Below are 16,741 nucleotides of genomic sequence, written 5' to 3' on the forward strand. Positions count from 1 at the left end.
TTTCTTGAGCCAATTATATTATTTAACATGAGTTACAAAATAAGTATAATATCGATATATTTTTATCAACTTCAAAAATACTTAAATATTTCACCCAAATAACTTACAATAAATCATTTATGCGAATAAGTGGATCGCATTTATCATTTCAATCCAATTTTAACACGTTAGAAATTTGTAAAACTATTCTATGGCCTTGTGAATAGCATACAACATATTGGAAATAAATTCTAGTACATATCAAATAAAAGAAAATTTATTATTTAAATTATAGGGGCTATATTTTTTTATATGATCTCCAGAAAGTTAGATATGGGCTCTGATACTAAATTGTAACACCCGAAATCTAATTTTTTATTTTAATAAAAATAGACTGAAGTGTTACCAAAAAATAAAAAATAAATATTAAATCATCTTCTTTTTCTAATTTAAGCGAAAATTTCCTTTTATTCAAAATTTGAAATTTGATCGATAGGTCGATAATGATAAACCAACAATTTAAGTGAAAATTTTCATACTAAATAAAATCTTAAAGTACTACAATTTCATTCCATCAATTCAAATTTAGCATAAAATGTCAAATGTTCAAACTCAAAAAAAACTACTAAATATTGTGTACCAAATTTAACGTAAAGATGTTCTTCAACAAGATAAAGGAAATTTTCAATTTATCATTTTTGGAAATTTTACTTGGCGACTTCATAAGCATCACTTAGTCAATCTGCCACACGTCCACACTATCTATTCTAATCTGAAATATTATTGTAAGAGTGGATATTTTGAAAACACTCAGTAAGAAATACGTGCATATTCTTATTAATATGATATAAATAGAAAATGACATAGCATACCAACTTTTTCTAGATTTAGAGCAAATTGGCCGCGATATCCAAAAACTCAAGGAATTACTTAAGAATTCCTATATCCCATAGGATTTAACATAGAAATCGACTCTAAAGCCTTAAAGTATTTCATTTCAAAATTTATATAAACATTATGAAACAAGAATACACCACTTTGCATTATGTATTCTTTCCTCAATTGATATAAAAAAAAATTGAAATTATTCATTGAGACAATGATAAAAACTGGGCAGAATTTGTCAGAGAATGAGAACCCAACTAGTGATATTTTTTGAATGTGGCTGATAAAATAATACTCCTTTTTAATGTGTATGTTAATGTGTCAAATGTATAGGTTAAAAAAAAAAAAAAATTCTCACATGTTATATATATATATACACACACACACACACTTGCATGCTTACCAAATCAATTATTAATTCAACACGTCAAACGTTAGGTTGAAAATTGAATAGGTTAATTAATTTATTATTTATTCCAATCAATCGTGTAAGGTTGAGGGTGGAATTTCAAAAGGCTAATTAAATAAATTGATTATATGAATTAATGAATAATTTATGTTTTTCAATTTTGAAGCAAAGAACGTGCCAAAATGATGTTACACTTTATTAATTTATTTATATAATCTTTTTTTATTAATAAAATATAGGTTTTAGAATACTTATTTGTCTATCAAAATAACTTAGATAAAACTAGTCCAAAATTATTTCTTTTTGAGTCAATTTATGTTATTTAACACGAGTTATAAAATGAGTATAATATTGATATATTTTAATCAAGGGTAATTAGTACAAAACGTTCTTATCTTTCAAGGTTTTTGTGGAAAACGTCCCTATCGTTCGTTTATTTTGGCAATTTCACCCTCACCTTTATCTTTTATTATGGAAAACGTCATTCCATCCACTCATTGTTAAAATATTCCGTTAAAATAAATGAAACGGGATTTTTCTTTTCAAAATGCAAGGGTAACATTGTAATGAATCATCCATACATGAGCAACAGTAGCCTATGTTGCATCTTTGCTTCTTGCCTCCAAGAAAGGCTTAGAAATTTAGTCTCTTCATTTCATGTGCCCATTCTCTCTTTTTCTCCCACACTTCAAGCCCACCCTTCATGATTGCCTTCTATTTCCAAGAGGAGCAAATCTATACAACAGGGTAGGGGTGAACACGGTTCGATTTGGACGGTTTATTCTATATTTTCAAGTCAAACCGTTTTATGCGGTTTGACATTTTTTTCAAACCAAACCAAACCATTTTATTTTTCGAACCAAACCAAGTCAAACCATAATTTGCGGTTTAGTTCAGTTTTAATCCGCGGTTTACATTTCGACATTATAGTAATATATTTAACATAGTTAAATATAAGTTTAAACAAGAACTAATAATGTTAAATATTAAATTACATTCATATTTACCATGAAACCCATGAATAAATTATTTTCAAAGTTGGTTGCTAAAGATGTTAATAGATCAAATACATCTCTTCTTCATTTTTATTTGCCTTTTCTTGTTTGACATTCATATTGTCATATAGCGATTCGTAAATGTAGAGTTACATTCTATTATTATAGTTTAGTTAAAACTCCTTTTCGTTTTACTAGTGAGATGTAAAGTAAAAGGTAGTAGTACTAGTTAATGAACTTTAACATTTTTACACAATCAATACGCTTTGTTTTTAATTCTTTTCAAATCACAAACAAGTTCATTAATCATCTAGGCACATAAACAATCATTTTTCTATCCAACCCACAACTTACAAGTGTATAATAAGTTCAAAAAAATAAAATAAAAGAAAGAACAGTGGAAAAATTATTTGAATAAGAATTTAAGACTTATTGAAAGAGAAGAGAGAAAGAGCGGATTCAGATAGAGATTAGTAGATTAATAGGTAAATGTGACTGGCTATTCATTTAGCAATGATAGACAAGCATCAAATGTTAGGGAAATGAGAACTTATGTTAGGGTTTCTGAAACTTGGGACGTGATTTATTGACGTAATTTTGTTGAATTATGATTTGGATTGTTGAAAATATATGTTTTTTTTCCATTTCATATGATTTTGGAATTTTTAGTTTAGTTTAGATATCGAGTGAGGACATGTGTTGTGAACCTGTTAAATCATAGGTCAATAATAATGAACCTAATTTACTTTCTATGATTATTTCAATAGGCTTGTAATTTATATAACTAAATTGGTATTTTTTTAAAACTTGAAAACTGTAAAATTTTTAAGTTAATAAAATTAAATTTTTAATTAAAAAATTTAAAAACGGTTGGATTTGGTTTTGTGAGGTTTTTTAAAAATCAAAACCTAAATCTAACCATTTTGAAAGGGTTTGGTTCGGTTTAAGGGAAAAGAAACCACTGGTCCATGTGGACCCGAACCAACTGTTTAGACTCAACAGTTTCGGTTCGATTTGCGGTTTATCACCCACATATTCATACTGTTCCAAAATTTTCAAAGCAATCAAGTATTACAGTAGCCATAATTCTTTTCACCCAGAAATATACTGTCCTTTACACCATTTTTTCTTATTTATTGAATGAAATAATTTTTAAAAATTATTTTATTTTCATATTAATTTTAGTTTTGAACATTTGAAGAAAAAGGTGGGAAGAAGGCCACAATGAAAAAATTAGTTTGAACAATGTTACCCTTGCCTTTTGAAAATAAAAATTCCATTTTATTTAATTTGAGGGAGCATTTTAACGGTGAGTGGACGGAATGATGTTTTCCGCAATAAAAGGTAAATGTGAGGGTGGAATTGCCAAAAAAAGAAAGGTATGGATGTTTTTCACAAAGACTTTAAAAGGTAGGGACATTTTGTGTTAATTACTCTTTTAATCAACTTTAAAAATATTTAAATATTCGACACAAATAACTTACGATAAATTCTAAAAGAACCTGTAAGCAAAATAAACTTTTTATGCTAATAAGTGGATTGCGTTTATCACTTCAACTTTTGGACTTCAGTGTGACAAAAAGGCTGGACATAGACTATTTCATTTGCCAAATAACCAATATTAAATTTAGCCTTTATGAAAATATAATTAAAATTCGGGGTATTACACTTTGTACTGCAATATGATGTTGTGTTAACACATAAGTTATTCGGAGGAGAGGGATACCATTATAGATATATGAAGTCGTCGTTAATAATGAATATAAATCATGAGAGAAAAGCTATTGCTATGGATATGAGAAAGTCAACTCCGTAAATTGAAAAGACCGTGAATCAAAGGGAATATAAAAAAAGTGATCACATGAGCATGCAAAAAAATAAAATAAATTTTTTTATATAAATACTTTAGCCTGACACACACATATTTTTATTTAGAAAGACAATATCAGATGATGACTAGTTTGAAACAAACTTTAGCATGTTGTCATTGGGAGTGTTAAATATAGTTATGAATTGATTCAAAAATAATTATATCTAAAATGTCCTATCACACACTCACATTTCAATCTGAGAAATTAATTGAATTAACTATGAGCAAACATTTTAATGGAAATTTCATGCTTGTCTTGAGAATTTTAAGCTGATTATGAAATTGATCTAATACAATATGAATGAGGACGTGTATATGTAATTAGCCACAAAGTTTCAGTTTTGAAAAATAACTTCCATGTATACGTCTTTCCTTGTAGTCACCAAATTGTACCTTATAAAAGTTGCATTTCTTCTGTTGAATGTATTCTAGGGCACGCAACTACAAATTCCTTCACTCTCGCCCATATCATACATGCATCTACACTTGATTTTTGTAAATGTGAAATTGATGGCCAGAACTAGAGCAAAAGTGAGGAGATCTGGAAAATGTGAACCATCTACCACTGCATCTACACCCAAACATCAAAGTGGATGTCAGAAACTAACTGTTGTTCGCGACCTGGTTCCGATTGAACGCATCCTCTGGGATCAAAAGGGAAAAATGGCCATTGTACCTTCTACACAGAAAGAGGATCCTGGGTCAGATAACATTGAATAAAGTACACCACCGTTCACTCCTCGCCAAATAAGTCGACGAAGCAAGCACGTGTCATAACCTGGCTGAAAAGTTCAAATACCTGAGCCATACTCTGAATCCTTTGAGAAAAGTGAGATGATAACAGTGCAGATGATGTTGAAAATATTAACAAGGAAATAGATCGCTATTAAGGGTCAGGAAATGAGAAGGTCAGTTTGGACATACTGGCTAAAACAAAGCACCTGGGTCTGAGAATGTACAAACCACTGCAATTGCGGAAGGGGAATTGCAAAAATTTGAATCACAGTTTGAACCCCCTTGTTGAAGTGTTTAATACTTCAACTAAGGGTCCATATTCTAGATTTGTCTAAGATTTATCACGAAAATACTTGTTCGTTGTAAAATATCGTAAGTGTACGGTTCGTTAACAAACCACTGCAATTGCGGAAGGGGAATTGCAAAAATTTGAATCACAGTTTGAACCCCCTTGTTGAAGTGTTTAATACTTCAACTAAGGGTCCATATTCTAGATTTGTCTAAGATTTATCACGAAAATACTTGTTCGTTGTAAAATATCGTAAGTGTACGGTTCGTTAACAAGCAGTATAATAAATTTCGAGTCAAGTATTATACCCACAGAGATCATATTAATTTAAATTCAAATTATCTTTGCTTTTAAACGAAACAATTGGAAACTTATGATCTTTCTATAAATAAATAGTAACCACTTAAATACATATGAATGCAGAACCTAAATTAATTAAAATTAATGCATGTTTTATAAAAATATGAGGATGAAAAGCGTATTAGGATTCCGAATCACCTTATATCAATCTCATTTAACCCCAAAACTGATAAATTTGACAAAACGAGTCAATTAGGAAGATCAATATTCCTAATTTGTTTAACAATTTTTCTCTTGAATATAATTAAATTCATTTTTACATGTGACCCGACTATATTTTTATGATGGATGCGAATATACAAAAATGTATTAAAGATTTATGAATATTTAAAAATCACGTAAAGTATAGCAGTATATTTCTATCCCTTGTCGGACTCTACAACAATGGACATTATGTCCAACTTATTTTCAATCTTTCAAAGGTAAAACAAGTCGCAATTGACGTAATGTCAAACTTGTTCAACTGGAAAGATCTTATTTATATCCACTAACTTTTTCCTGTTCTCGATGTTCAAGTCAAAATAAATGATCAGTTACTGTGTTTTCACTTTCCTTTTTGTTTCTTATCTCCAAATTAAAAATCTTGTAGGAGTAGTACCTATCGACCAGTCTTGGTTTTGCATCTTTCTTTATAATCAGATATTTTAAAACTGCATGGTTTGTGTAGACTATTACCTTTGATCCAACTTGATGTGATCGAAATTTGTAAAAGGCTTAGACTATAGCTAGAAGTTCGTTTAGTTGTGCATCATTCAATGCATTGGTTGCATAGTAGATCACATGAAAAAAATTATTTTTAAGTTGTCCCAATACGACTTCCACTGCTTAGTCACTTGTATCATACACCAATTCAAAGGGTAAACTCCAATTTGGTGCAACTATTACTAGTGCTAAAATTAACTTCTCTTTCAGAGTATTGAAAGTCAATAGACACTCTTTAGAGAAGTCAAAATGGACATCTTTGACTAGCAGATTACATAAAGGTTTAATCATCTTAGAGAAGTTCTTGATAAAGCAGCGATATATGACATGATCAAGGAAACTGCAAACACCCTTGACTGAGATTAATGGTTGTAATTTCTCAGTAACCCAAATCTTTCCCTTATCCACTTCAATACCTTTAGCTGAAATCCGATGCCCTAACATGATACCCTATTGTACCGTGAAGTAATACTTTTCCTAATTTAGTACAGAATTTGTTTCCTAACACCCCTGCAAGACAAATTTTAAGTGCTCTAGGCACTCATCAAATGAAGAACCGGAGACTGAAAAATCATCTCTAAAACTTCTATGAATTTCTCTACCATATCAAAGAAAATGGCCATCACGTAATGCTGAAATGTAGCGAGAGCATTGGACAGATCAAATGGCATTTTACAATAAGCAAAGGTACTTTAGGGAAAGTCAAAGTAGTCTTTTCTTGATCTTCGAGTGCTATAGGAATCTGATTGTAATCGAAGTATCCATCAAGAAAGCAATAATGGGAGTTACCTGCTAACCTCTCCAACATCTGATCAATAAATGAAAAGGAAAAGTTATCATTTTGAGTAGTAGTGTTGAGTTTATGATAATCGGTGTAAACTTTCCATCCAATAATAGTTCTGGTGGGAATTAATTTATTCTTCTCATTCTGTACCATTGTGATACCCTATTTTTTGGCACAACCTGAATAGAATTGATCCATACACTATCCAAGATAGGATAAATGATCCCTACATCCAAAAGTTTCAACACCTCTGCTCAGACTACTTCTTTCTTATCCGAATTAAGTCTTCTCTGGCTACCTATACTTGGTAAAAAATTATCATCTATGAGAATTTTATGTATGCAAAGTATAGTGTTGATCCCTCTGTTGTCAACAATAAACCAACCAACAGTTGTCTTATTTTCTCTAAGTACCCTTAGCAATCTCTTTTCCTCAAGCTCATTGATAGAGTGCAATTTGAACTCTAACATAGGAGCTTGTTGAATTAATGTCAAAGGTTTTGTAGGACTTGTACCCAGCTCCTCAAAGTGTGGTCTGTGCCTATATAGAGGATTAGCTTCAAGATATCTTCCACATATCTCAATCTTACTAGAGTTAGAGTGAGTGGATTGAGAATGCACAATGCATTCATCATATAGATCAGATGGATTATACAACTGAAGATGTCGTGAACTACTATGTGAATCATATCGATTTGAATGCAATTGTCTGACTCAATAGGGTATTTCATGGTCTTAAATACATTAAATACGACCTGCTCTTTGTCAAGCCTCAGAATTAGCTAACTTTTTTGCACATCAATAAGAGCTCTACTAGTGGCCAGAAATAATCGTCCCTATCTTTCTCCATGTCAAGAATAAAAAAGTTAGCTAGAAAGATGAATTTGTCCACTTTACAGGATATCTTTAGTGATTCCTCTTGGGTGTGTGATAGACCGATTAGCTAGTTACAAACTCACCGGTTGCTTTAGTCTTCCTTAAACCTAGTTTTCTAGAAAACAGAGAGTTGCATCAAGTTAATGCTTACACCTAAATCATATAAAACTTTATCAAAATAATATTCGTCTATAATGTAAGATACTGTAAAACTCACCGGTTCTTTTAATTTTGGACGTAGCTTATTTTGTACACCGATGCTACACTTCTCGGTCAACATCATTGTCATATGTTCGTCTAGCTTGTGTTTGTTATATTAAATATTCTTCAGTACTTTAGCATAGCTAGATGTATGAATAAGTGCATCAACAAAGGGAAGTTAATGTTAAGCTTTTTGAATACCTCAAGGAATTTTATATACTGCTTTTCTAACATGTGCTTTTGTAGTCATTGAGGAAATAAAATCAGAGGCTCATATGAGTTAATAGGAGCGATTGCCTTTACCCGTGGTATATCTAAACTCTCTTTGGCAGATGTTTCTGTTGTCTATTTATTTTGTTCTACATGATTCTCATTAATAGAAGGCACTTTTCTTTATTTGAAACTAGTGTCTTAACATGAATCTCATGTAACTAGTCCTCCCTCCTAGTAGTAATTACTTTGACATGTTTCTTGGGATTAACTTCTGTATTGCTTGGTAATGTACCTGGTGTACTTTTTGATATAGCATATGCCATCTATCACATCTGAGTCTCCAAGTTTTTAATTTCTGCACTTTGATTCTAAAGAGCCATCTCAGTCTTTCTCATGAATTAATTATTTGCCTCCATTACTGATATTTTTTTTCCATGAATTTAACGAACATTTTTTATGAGGAAGTTTTCTTCTCTGCTTGCTGAAACTGAGAACCATGTGGTCTATTAGGTTTGTGATTACTCCAAGAAAAAATTTCATGCTTTCTCCAACTAGGGTTGTAGGTGTTAGAGTATTGATTAATTTATTGGCGTTGACCCCCTTGTACATAGTCAATTTTTATGTCTTGTACAAGAATTGGATAGTTTACTATGCTATGATCCGCCCCCATTCTCCACAATTTGCCTGCTTGGTCTATACTGCATTGGAGCCCTTTACTGATGCGATGATGAGGATACTTTCGGATTCTTGAATCTTTTCCAAACCTCATCATAGGATTCAGTTTCCCCCTATTGAATATGGATTTGCAATGCTTTAACTTCGCAATCTTCATGGTGGAAAGAATTTGGAGTAGAATTACTTATCCAAGTCATTCCAAGTAGTGACACTGCCAATAGACTGTGAATCTAATGATTTAAGGGCTCTATGACGTAGAGTACGTGAAAATAATCTCAATTTGATATTTAAAGTGTTGAGACATCTCCAAATATCGAGAGATGCATGTGTGGATTTTCATGGCCCTGCCATAGATTAAAGACATTGGTTTTCATGTACTCTATGACGTAGAGTACGTGAAATAATCTCAATTTGATGTCTATTCTGAAATAAATTAAAGGCATCGGTTTTTAGCTAAATGTTCGGCTTTCCAAAGGGAGGATACATGATGTTAGATTGACTCTAAATAATTTATGGAGTCATGAAGTTCACAATTGGCATATTTCCTTCATCGATCACTGTCCCTTCATTTAGTTGAATAATTGGATTATTTTGTGCAATAGCTATCTCTTATTGTTGTGCTTCTCTTGCTTCTCTTCATCTAAAGTAAATAAGTACATTCAATTTTTGGATCAATTGGTATTAGTTCACCATCTTCCAAGTTTCACATAAAATGCCCGAAAGAAAGAAAATAGAAGCATTGATATAAATTGATAGAGACAAAAATAAAATAAAACCAAAAAGTTCGAATTAGTGCCAAGTGAAATGAAATTAAACCAAAAAAAAGGAAAAAAATCCTGTATCAAAAACTTGTCACGAAATATTGTTCGTTTAAAAGACAGCAAGTGACGAAACGTAATTAATTTTCAAATTCCTTGTGCAGTTATTGATGAATTTATGTATAAAGAATTGAAACTTTTTTCTCTCAAGTTGCTGCCTTCCGTCCGTCGTTTGTTGATTTTTTTAATCCCAAAAAGTCCATTATTTTCTCTTTTCCCAGCCTCTGTCACCTTGTGTATGTGTAAATCCGGCGGCCGTTTCCCCTTTTTGCGTAATCCCCTTTACTTTTCCAGCCGCCCCCTTTTTCTGTCTGAGTGTCTTTGTATATATATAATTTTCCTTCCAACAGCGGCCAATGTTGTTCTCTCCATTTAGAAGTCGAATTCCTTTCTAAATTCCTCGAGCTCCCACTTTTTTAATACCTAAGTTGTCCAATTCATTTGTAATTTTGTCCACATTACAATTGGTCTAAGGCCCAATAAATTGCAATTTCTCTTCCACGGCCTCACTTTATTCAAATGCAACTTAGTTCTTCGATATCAAAAGTGTAGAATTTGATCTACAAACTTTTCGTTAAATAGCTAATTTATTCTTCTTTCTTTTCAATTGCTTCAAAATGGATCCAGTACTAAAACAAAAGAAAATTAATCCAAATTAAGTAGAATCAGTACTTTGATGATATAAAAATTTAGTAATATGGTCCAAATAAGTGCACAAAACATACTTACAAAGATTCATCAGCTAAATCCGAACACGGAAATTTGGGTAGCTACATGTTATTTAGAGAAAACTCTAATTGCCAAACGAAGACAAGTTAGATTTTTTTATGATGAATTTGGTGATGATCGTGACGGTGAATTTATCCCACTGCATATAATTGTGGCAATAAGGGAAGTAGGGACTCTTTGCATTTGCCACTTCATGTTTGAAGGAATTGGAAGGACTCTCAAGGGAAGAGAACTCATTAAATTTAGGGATGCGGTTTGGGGATTTACTAGGTTTATTGATTAATAAAACCCTGCACTTTCTCCATCTCATCGACCTTAGCTGCATATAGCAATGGAAAAATTCACCGTATGCCATTTTTTTAATCCTTGGATCTTTATCTGAAGGGACCCATTTTGTGCTCATATAATTATATTATAAGGGGGCTTCAATTTTTGAGTTATTAAAGTTTGTTAGTTTTGTATATATGTGTCCTCAGTTTCTATGTGCTAAAAAAAATCATCCAGAGTACAATCTTGTTTGTCACAAGTTTCCCTTTTGTGGGGTTTACGTAGGTTTTTATGTTAAGAACTTGTGAGATTTTGTATGGAATTATGGAAGAATCGTGTTTTGGACAACTATTCTTCGAGGAATCACTGTTCTACTAATAGTTATTTTTTCGCTTATAATTGCTTGATGTGACTAAAATTAAATAGTTTCTTAATTATCTTCTTACAAAGTTATAATAAATCTTTCAGTGAATGTGTTGATAATAAAGATGAAGGAATGATAAAAATAATTAATGTATTTGTTCTCTAGTTTTGAGAATAAATTTCAGTTTTTAATTTTTATTGGAATATGTATTAAGAGGAAAAATTTTCTTTTAACACCTCATCCCCCCCCCCCCCCCCCCCCCCCCCCCCCCCCCCCACCCACCACTATTTTTGCTCAACAAAAGACACATATATAGACATATTACATATGAAAATTACACATATAGTTAAGCCAGATCTAGAATTTTTTTTTTAATTTAAATTTTTTGGTAGAAATAAATGAAGATACAGCAACTATAGATAATTTTACTCATTTACTTGCTCCATCAGGTTCTTATTTTGTAAGGTTCATTTTTCATTTGTGCAACATCGAAATTAAAACATTTTATGGGCTTCCGATGAAAGGAATAAAACAACAATTTTGATTTAGGTGGCGTCTTTTGTCTCTAAGTAATTTTTTTTTTTTTTATATATAGTTGAATAAAAAACAAAATATCAAGTAACTTTATGAATGATTTATGTACGTATTTATGAGATAGCAGATAGTTTTGAACATAACATTATTGTTTACAAATTAAATATTGATTTAAAATATCGAGGTTTAGTTGAAATAAATGATAAATATGTTTTGTATACTTATCTGGACCGTTAAATTAGACTAATTGTTGTGGCTTTTGATGAATTATGATTTAATTATGTATATATTTTATTTATTAGGTAAAACTCGATACAAATTGAGAGAATTAAACAAAGGAGTGAGAAAGGGCAAAAACATAGGAGATCCAAAGTTCGAGGACCAAAGTATATTCAATAGTTGATTCGGACCACAAAATGATGGTTGAAGACAACATAGGATCAGTTTGAAGCAACTAGTAGTCAAAGGAGTGAAAAATTGAAGCATAATCAATTTTCGACCTAACAAGTTATGCTCTAAATTTGTAGCCTCAGATTAAGACCTATTTCTGGCATAGTAAACTTTTGAATTGGTATAAAAATTTTAACCCTTTGAGTAAGCTTTCGAACGTATTTTGAATCGCTTTAATCAGATATCGAAAGAGATTTATGACAAAACTATTGATGCGTGCTCAAAGAAAAAATCTCACAACGGCGTGTGCAACTTGTGCCAAAATCACCAACCTGAACCAGTGAACGATGGGGGTAATTTTTACAAAGGCTGGAAAATTCTTCCAATTTTCCACAATGGCCTCTTTTGTTAAAAATACTATTTTGCCCTTACTAAATTTATTTGCAAGATGTGTCTTATATCTTTAAGGTTTTATCAATCAAGACCTATATCTATATTTTTCAATCTTTCGAACACCTTTAAATATTCTTTGTATCTAGATAGTTCTTCAAAGATTATAGGTTGGCCTTTCTTGGTTATATATCCTCGAACTAATCATTCTGAAATTTCTTCTTGTATATTTCTATGTTTGGTTATGATATCTTCTACCTTTCTTATTTCTTTACTAGTTCCTACAGAATCAAATCCTATATTATTTCTACAATTATAATTTATATCTCTATATATTTCTTCAATTTTTTCTTTACCTACAGGAAATATATCATCAGATTTTTCGTCTAATTTAAGTAAAAACGAAACATCTCTTTCATCTAAAAATAATATGAGATTATTATCATTAGTGAATGTGGATGTTTGTGAATTGTTCATCAGAATAATTAAAACATAAGCATGTAAAAATAAGTAAATAACTTATAGTAATCAAGTGGAAATAAACAGGTTTTCCTTCCAGTATGCTCTTATAGATGTTTTGCATGTACTTAATCAATCTTCTGAATCAAGTAAAGATTTAAAATGTTTTTGAAATCATTTGGGTCCACAACTGCTTCCGCAAAAGGCTTTTCAATTAAGGTTGCATTTCTCACTCTAGAGAACTAGCCGTGTTGCCACAGACGCTATCTCACAGTATCCAGAGTCTCTGTTTTCACCTCTATCCAAACTCTTTTCAGAATCAAGTTCCTACTTGGAACGAAATTTTAAAAGATAACTCACACACAAGGTGCTACAATTTTTTATTAGTAAACTGCCTTTTCCCCTAAACCATTCATCAAAGACGGGTATTTTGGCATGGCTAACATCCATTCAAAATCAAAGTTTTGAAAATCTTTTAAAATCTCTATCTGTACTGTCGAGGAATCATGAGAAACTTAACGAAATCCTTTTATGAAAGCTTTGTTGAACATAACAAACTTTACTTTGATAGTCATAAACTGAAATTGTACATGTTTACAAACTATATTTACATACCTTTGGTACTCACCTTATGAAGTTTAGAACTCCATAAGTGATTACCTTATTACACGCTTTACTATCTTCAAACTATCTAATATTTTTCTGAATACAAGTGGTGTATACAGATTACAAAAGATCTATCTAAGATGTGTTTCCTCTGAGTGTTTTAGAGATAAGCTATTTCGAGATATCTTCCTTCTTCCTCCTTGCCTCCTTTTATAGAAGCCTTTGGGAATCTTATCTTGACAGGTGTTTTCCACCTTTCTTTGTTGGGTAGCAAGACCATCTTATCTCCACCGAATTTTTCCATTATCTTCTTGCTAGTGGACCTCTCCTTTTGAAATTAGATACCTTATCTTTTGAGTTTGTCTGCCACTTGTAACAATTGGTGGGGGTAGTCACAATTATGGAGACTTTTCTTGTACTATTTTCTGTCTTTTAGTAGCCACAGTTTTTCTTTAATAAATTTCTTTATTAAAGTAGTGATAAAGGGTTACTTTTGTCACCATCACTTTTCCATTTTTGAATCAAAGAATTCTGCAGGGAATTCTTCACTATTAAGAGATGCTTGGCTCATATCTTCAACTACACAGTATTCAAAATGGTGATCACTGTAATTTCAGAGTAATTTGCATAGTTCTTTAGCCATATCTTCTGATCCATGCACTTGGTTGGAAATAATTGCAGATAATAAATGGTCGAGATAACAAATATCTTCTTCCTTGGTAGCCATCCTTGCATTGGAATAGATAATATGATCTTCAGATGGATAAACCCATATTTTTTCTTTCTCAGTGATTATCTGAGTTACATGTTCAAATATCTCTTTGTACCTTTTTGCTCTTCTATAGGGCTTCATATTTAGAATATCTTGATATCCATTTTTAACAACCTTTTGATTGGTTGGTAAAAAATGTTGATTTGTAAGTCCCATTTTTATCACATGGAACGATGGATGCATATATTCAAGAACGGGATCCCATTCCATGGTTGCTGAATGGAATCTGATATATATATTTGTTGTCTTGACGATTTCAGTATATCTTTTAACAGCTTTCCTAATGTTGGCTGGAAGCTGAGATATCTCTTTGAGATCTTTGCTAGGATATATACAAAGTATATTTCCTATCTCAAAACAATTTCGAACCCAGTTGGCTGGTGCTCCTGGATAAAAATTTATCTTGTTGTATTTTGAATAGTGGAGAGTCTTCATCCACTTTTCAATCTCCAGTTACCAATTTGATAAAATATTAAAAATAACAATAAAGAGTGTTACTTCTTCATGGTAATCTTTTCTGGGAATTTTTGTTTCATGACATATCTTGACAATATCTTTTGGATCTATTCTTTCAATAGAAAGTTTAGATTGAGTTTGGCTCTGTGAAGAGCTACCTTCTCTTTTGATATTTTGAATATCTTTATTACCAGTAATAGGTTCAAGTTTTCCCTGTGAAGGGATTCCTGTTACCTTCTTTTCTTTCCCTTTATCCTCGGGGAGAGCACTAGTATTCACAAGTCCCTGCGAAGGGATACTAGACTTGGTACAAGTAACTCCTGCCTCAAGGGATATATTTTTGCCTCGAAGGCTATTTTGGATATTTTGAATTTGTGTTTCCAAATAAGAAACTTTTATATCAAGTATTTGGACTTTCGTCCTTAATTGTTCCAACTCTATCCCTGCTAAGATAATCAGGAAGAAAGTTAGTTTTACCTTTTATGTACTCTATATCAAATTTGAAATATAAGAACCATATTTGTATCCTAATAATATATCTATTGGTAATAGATTGATCAACATTATTTTTCAGAAATACTTTAACTTGAGTATTATCAGTTCTAATCAAGAACTTCTTTGGTAATAGATAATCCTCATATTTCTGAACTCCTCTTTTCAAAGCAATGAGTTCTTTTCTATTTGTCTCATATCTTGTTTCTACTTTTTTGAATGTTCCTGATGTATATCCTGCAAGTATCTCAGGACAAGAACAATATTTTTCACATTTATACTCTTTATGATTCTTTTTTACCTTTAACACTGCTCCCCAGTAATGATCTGAAGCATCAGTTTCAAGGATAAAGAAATCTTCTTCTTGTGGTATTACAAGTTTGGGCAATACCTTTCATTCTTCTTTAACTTTTCTTATATTTTCACAATCTTGTTTTTTCCAAGACCACATAATATTTTTTCTCAACTTTGGAAGAAAATAATTTTTTAATTTGACACAATTTTCAATGAATCCTTCAACATAATTTAATATATCAAGGAAGCTTTGTAATTGTTTTTTATCTTTGATTTCTTCAGGAAATTTTTGAAGTTTTTCTCCAATATGAGATTGCAATTGCAATTCTCCTTCTTTTATGAATAATCCTAAAAATTCTATCTCTGTTCTAGCTATCTTAGCTTTCTTTTGAGAAAGTGTAATACCATATTTTTTCATAATATAAAAAAATTTCTCAAGATGTTCAATATGTTCATCAATATTATTTGAATGAATAAGTAAATCATCTACATATGCAATACAGAAATGAGTAATTGGTTTGATTACCTCATCCATTCTCCTTTGAAATATCTGTGGTGCATTTTTCAACCCAAATGGCATTACATTCCATTCATATTGTCCTAAAGGATTGGGGGTACTAAATGCAGTTAGTGATTTACTTTCTTCTGTAAGCATGATTTGCCAAAACCCTGACTTACAATCAAATTTTGAAAATATCTTTTTGTTCTGTACTTGTTTAATAAGGTTGTCCTTATTTGGCAAGTAGTATCCATCAAATTTAGTAACTTCATTTAATTTCTTGTAGTTTATCACCATTCTGGCTTTTCCTATTTTTATCTCACTATGTTTTCTAACCATAAAGGCTGGACTGTTATGTAGACTTTTACTAGGCCTAATTAACTTGGCTTCTAACAATTCTTTTATCTGGTCTTTAATTTGGTCATCAACACTATATTTCATGGGTTTGACTCTAACAATAGTGTCTGGATTGGTTAATTCTATCTTTGCCTTTATTTTATCAGTATTCCATTTTTCTAACGGATTTTCAGAATATGTTTTAGAAATTTCTTTTTTCAATTTTTCTAATCTATTTTCTGTTGTCATTTTTAAGACTGTAACTGGTTTAAATTTTTTTGTACTCCAACATCCACCACGCTGGGTTGAGGAACTCTAATAGTTTATATTTGTATATGCTATTGTAACAGCTTTATTTATTTT

This window comes from Olea europaea, chromosome 6, assembly GCF_002742605.1.
Source record: "Olea europaea var. sylvestris chromosome 6, O_europaea_v1, whole genome shotgun sequence".
Lineage (NCBI taxonomy): Eukaryota > Viridiplantae > Streptophyta > Magnoliopsida > Lamiales > Oleaceae > Olea > Olea europaea.